The sequence below is a fragment of the Helianthus annuus genome, chromosome 6, assembly GCF_002127325.2.
Source record: "Helianthus annuus cultivar XRQ/B chromosome 6, HanXRQr2.0-SUNRISE, whole genome shotgun sequence".
Lineage (NCBI taxonomy): Eukaryota > Viridiplantae > Streptophyta > Magnoliopsida > Asterales > Asteraceae > Helianthus > Helianthus annuus.
Genome location: NC_035438.2, coordinates 5,395,705 through 5,401,379, shown reverse-complemented (window position 1 = coordinate 5,401,379; position 5,675 = coordinate 5,395,705). Strand labels below are relative to the sequence as shown.

The 5,675-nt window shown below is 40.3% G+C and overlaps 1 long non-coding RNA gene and 1 other non-coding gene across 2 annotated transcripts; one reads left to right on the top strand and one right to left on the bottom strand.

Annotated features, from left to right (window-relative positions):
* Nucleotides 1-449: 449 nt before the first annotated feature.
* Nucleotides 450-555, top strand: LOC118480056. Its single transcript, XR_004861695.1, has one exon. It is a non-coding gene; the product is annotated as a small nucleolar RNA R71 (small nucleolar RNA).
* Nucleotides 556-3,719: 3,164 nt separating this feature from the next.
* Nucleotides 3,720-5,268, bottom strand: LOC110945172. Its single transcript, XR_002595079.1, has 2 exons — nt 5,229-5,268; nt 3,720-4,086 (listed from the first exon to the last, which is right to left on the bottom strand). It is a non-coding gene; the product is annotated as an uncharacterized LOC110945172 (long non-coding RNA).
* Between the last annotated feature and the right edge of the window lie 407 nt (nt 5,269-5,675).

Sequence of the window (5,675 nt, the reverse complement as noted above, 5' to 3'; positions counted from 1 at the left end):
CTTGATTTGACGGGTTCCCATATCTAAAGTTCGGGTGGTTCCTCAATCCGGGGTGGTAGGTATTAGAATTCATGTTGTTGTAGTTCCTACCACCTCCTTGACCTTGACCTTGAACCGCATGGACTTCCTCATATTGCCCTTCCAACATCCCTTGGCAATTTTCAGCCGCATGACCTATCTCATTACACAAAGCACAAACATCATAAATTTGGTTAGTAGTTTGAACATTACCGTCATCTATGGCATGCACTTGTGGTCGGTTAGTGGTCGGTCGGGCTCTTCTCGAAGCTTGGGCTTTCCTCTTTGATGTAGTTGCCATGCTTTCCAAAAACTCCCAATCCTCATTCTCATAGTTCGTTCCAAACGTCCCTCCGGTGATAGACATTAGATCACGTGCGTCTTCGGCACTCAACCCCTCATGAAAGGCGTTCATCAACTCCCATAACTCAATCCCATGATGAGGACAGTTTTTAATCATCATGTTAAAACGCTCAAACGCCTCATGAAACATCTCACCGTGTTGTTGTTGAAAGCTTCTCAATCCCTTCCGCGCATCATTGGTCTTTTGGGCGGTGTAGAATTTATCCAAAAAGGTTTGTTGCATCTCCCCCCATGTATATATTGATGCCGAAGGTAATGTGTAGAACCACTTCTTAGCCTTCTCTTCCAACGAAAATTGGAACAACACTAATTTGATGTCGTCAGCCGAAAACCCTTGACTCCCAAGAGTGTTGCATATAGAGTCATAAGCCTCTAAATGAAAATAAGGCTCTTCATTTGCCAACCCCTTATACTTTGGTAAACTTTGTAGCGAGTTGGTTCTCACTTCGAACGTGCGCCCTTGATCATTATGAGGAATGACTACCGGTGAAGGATTTTGCGTGATTACCGGCCGAAAATGTGCTTCTATGCCCCGCACATTTTCTCTAAGATGTCTTCTTGGTACACCGTACCTACCTCTCGGAATCATAGGACCATTCGGCCTTGGTACTTGCCCTTGCGGTGCGTTCGGTTGTTGAAACTGTTGTGGTCGCATCGGTGGGCGCTGAGGTGGTCTTTGAAATTGTTGTTGGTGTACATGTTGTGGCCGGACCTGTTGCAATGGAATCGGTTGTTGTATTGGTGGCCCTTGTGGTCTTGGCCGAATGTGTTGTGGTATAAGTTGTTGATGTTGCATTCCACCAACACTTGCCATCCCTTGAGATTGACTCTGAACATAACCAAAATCCCCTTGATCACCATAATCTCCATACCCGTACCCATCATCTTCATACCCCTCAAAGTCTTCAAATCCCTCATCATAACCACCCCCTTGAATTCCTAAAGTTTGCCCAAATGGAACGGTTGAATATTGAAAACCCGATTGTTGTGGTCTAAAGGATGAGGTAGCATGCACAATAGTAGAACTCGGTGCAATTGAAAAAGTAGATGTTGATTGACCCGTAGTTGGGGGAAAGAAGTGAGATAATGGTGGGATTGTAGTGGATGGATTGTAAGTGATGGAAGGTTCAGTTTGGGTGGTAATTGGTTGGGTGACATGGGATGGTGTGAATTCAGCAATGGTATTGGGTAATGTGGTGTTTGGTGATGGTTGAGTGGAAGTAGGTATAAAGGTTGAAGATGGTTGACCCGTTGTAGGTGGAATTTGGGAATCCGCCATGATGTTTCTTGGTGTAATGGGTGAAGTGGGTGAACCAATGATTTTGTGTTCTCTCACTAAAACTCGGTTTTGTCTTAGCGTTCTTTCAATTTCCGGATCAAACGATAGCGGTGATGACCTGTTAGAGCCTCTAGTATGCATACACCTGAAGTACCTGCACACTAAACACAACCAGCGTAAACCCGAAAATAACAAACAAAACTATGAAATTAACACACGTTGCGCACTACTCCCCGGCAACGGCGCCAAAATTTGACGTGATGTCGTGGGTCACGCAAATTTAATCCCCAAACAACTATAGTTAGTGGTAAGAGGGTATCGAACTCAGGGAGTATGTGGAAAATGTGTTGATTGTATAGCTTTGTATTTAAACTAATATTAAACTAAATTGCAGAAAATTAAAATTCAAGATTGTGGATTGTTGTTTTAGAAAACTAAATTAAGAACTAATTCAAATCAAAGTTGGTTGTAAACAATTAGGAGAGAACAAGGATCACCCTAGGTTTCAGTTTCTTTAACCAATTGTGTGCAATTTCACTAGAAAGAGTTACATAGACATAACTCGTGTATATGTGATTGAAGTGATAAAAGGGAACAAAGTACTCGGATTAAATAACGCGAGGTTGTTTCCCGATGATCTATTAACCAATAACCAACCCTAACCCTTCCCGTGATATCTCGGTTGCCAACGGCACCAAGAACGTACGATCAAGACTAGAAATTGCAATATGGATTAACACACTACAAACAATCAAACATACACCATGACATTAAGGCAACGCAAGATACCATTCTAGAAATGCAGAAAATAAACACACAAAAGGTTCAGAAACATTCACCTAGGATGATCACCGAAGAGTTTAGCCGGACATGGCTCGGTGAATCATCATCATCATTAATCTATTGTTCATACGAATCGAAATAACAAACCGAATGATTGGAAATGTTCACAAACCCAACAAGTTCTCCAAATTCGCCCCCAAGGTGTCCAAGAACCGTCAATGATGAGATAATGTCAAAAGACACAATAAAATCGATTTTAATGAGCAGTTACCATTTTCCTCGTCATGTCCACCGTAATTTACGGTCATACCGTAAATTACGGTAATCTTGAAAATGTTACGGTACAAAAAGACTGATTTACGGTGGAGACTTGTGCACTTTTCATGGCCGCCGTAATTTACGGCTCCACCGTAAATTAAGGTGGAGCTCTGACTTGCATGTGCCGTCCACAGAACCCAATTAACATTCCACAAGTGCCTCTCTTCTCAATATGGCGGCCCACTCACCAACTGCCAAATCCTTTTTAATGATGTTGATGTTGCTAATGATATGTCAGGCTCTCCTTGTATGACGGTTGAGGTTGAGATGATGATTGATGATGTCGGCCCAATCCAAAAAGCCTCCAACATGTGCCGCCCAAATGATACCAATGATATTGGCCCATGTAAGTGATAATGATAATAATGCTACACCTAAGACCTGCTCATATGATGATGATGTTTTTGATGTTTTTATGGTGATGTGATGCTGCCAAGAAAAACTCCAACGTGATGCTATTGTTGACTTTTGTTTTGCCTGCTGCCATCGAAAGTCCCCCATGTGCACATGATGTTTTTGTATAAATCTCCTTGTGTGCCTCTCGAGAACCCCACAAAAACAAATGATATATTTTTTTAATGTTGCTTGTTGACTTTTGCTAAAACAATTGTGTCTTTCAAATAGGTACGCCGCCTCATTCCTTGTAGATATTAATGAGATGTGATGGAAATTAATCTTTAGCCATTCCACTACAATGCCATATACTTAACCTCACCGTATTAAGCGTTTTACCTGTGAAACCACACATACACTCATAGTTACTATATTCAAGCAAATACCCAAGTAGAACATGGAACTTTAATCTTTTTAAACCATTTAAGGGTTGTCCAACGGACCACCCGTCAACCCTTATAATAGATTTGAAATTTGCCACTTAGTGGGCTGTTTACATAAATAGTTTAATGAAGCAGTGTAACGCCCTAACACGCTTTTACTGAAAAGACGCAGCGGAAGTTCGTACCATAAAATTTCTTTCATTATAAACCTTATGTCTTACTTGAAAGTTCACTTTTAAAATAACTCCTCTATATTGAATACATCAAACTAACTCAATTATAGAATAAAACATAACTTATATATAACAAATTACATTCTTATACACCCCGTACAATCTTTCATGTGACTCGGTCCTTGATCTCTATCCCTTGATGATCCTCGTGTTGCGTACTACCTGCGCTCACCACACAAAGTCATAACATTAGCACGCATCATAGACACACAAGATTTATTCACTTTTACTCTTCGTTCCATTAACTCTTTACGTTCCAGCTTTCCATTTTATCATATGATCCACGGTGAGACTTCCTTGCTATTCCTGCGTTCCACTTCATTCACCAGGCATACTATTAATATCGTTAGCACTAATTTCATTGGGTACATGCGTAGCTATTTTCTTACATACTTGTACATAATTATATAATCACACATAACCAATTACATACATACGTTCATACCCTTATATAAACACATCTACGTCACTTCATGCATATCTACATACACCCATACCTACATCATTGCGTACACTTCCGACATTATACATATATACAAATATACATTCCTGCTAGTGGCATACCTAACTCATTCATGCCTAATCACATACGTACCTCCATAAACTTACATATGCCTCTATACTTATCTTGCTCCATTTCATGCTTGCGCACACGCTCATTGCAGCTCATGAACTCTTTACAATGAGTTAGATTACATTTTGGGACACCCTATGGGCTACGGGACTGATTTGGACGAATTCTGCACATTTTAATGAACTTGCAGCTGACGCATGGCCGTGCGTCCAACCGCATGACCGTGCGGTACCTACAACGTCGGGGGCACTGGTAGTGCACAAGCCCGTGCATTGATTTACTCGGATATGCACGACCGTGCGGCCAAGCGCACAACCGTGCGCCACCAATTCCTTACGGTGACAACCTACTGCTTTACGGTAGAAAAATGGCTTCAGAGCCTACCGTAACTTACGGTAACTACCGTAAGTTACGGTAGCACCCAGATCAGCTATTATTCATAAATGCTAAAACTCGCATAACTTGCTCGTTTTGCACCCGTTTCACTCGATTCTTTTTCCTACGCGACCGTAATTAAATTCCCCATCTCATGGAGTTAACATTCGACATCCGGTTAACAAAATTCTAATCTTTTAAGCTATCGACTTATTACCTTTTTACCAAGTTTTGACCCGTTCATGCTTTTATCAACATAATCTGATTATTTGACCTCGATTCCTCATGAACCTTATAATTTCAACGTTGTTTATCATAAAGGATCAAATTCTTAGATGTCTAGCATCCTCTTAACACACTTTCGCTCAAAGCTTATTTTGACCCGTTTATTCTCATAAAAAATCCTTTGACTTAGATAACTTTCATCATTTCATAATCTTACATAATTTCCCACACTCATAAACATGAAATCTATATGCATATTAAGAAGTGAGTAGGAAGTCACTTACCTTGTGCATCCGTGCTCGTAACCGCTTCCTTGCCTCATCTTGACCCGTTATCCTTCCATGCTTGGTCCATGCTTGTGTGGTTCCAATTCTTTCATGTTGTCATGCCATAATAATGTTAGTATTCATGCCTATTCAAATTAACATACATTTACCAACTCTTATCAACATTGGCTTTCACTAACATGCATATGACATGATTCGTCAACCACATTATTCAATATCTTCGAAATCCAATTCCGTTATCACACATAACACATAATTGGTCTAACACACAATCCATGATCTCTTGATTCTTATGCTTGTGTCAAAATGCCTAATCATACTATAATTCCTCGGTTGACTTTCAGAAAGTCAACCTTCTAGCATATAACTTCTAACCTTTGAACAAGCATTCATGTTGATATAGTAGACCATATTAATAACATCACATTCATTTCATACATAGTG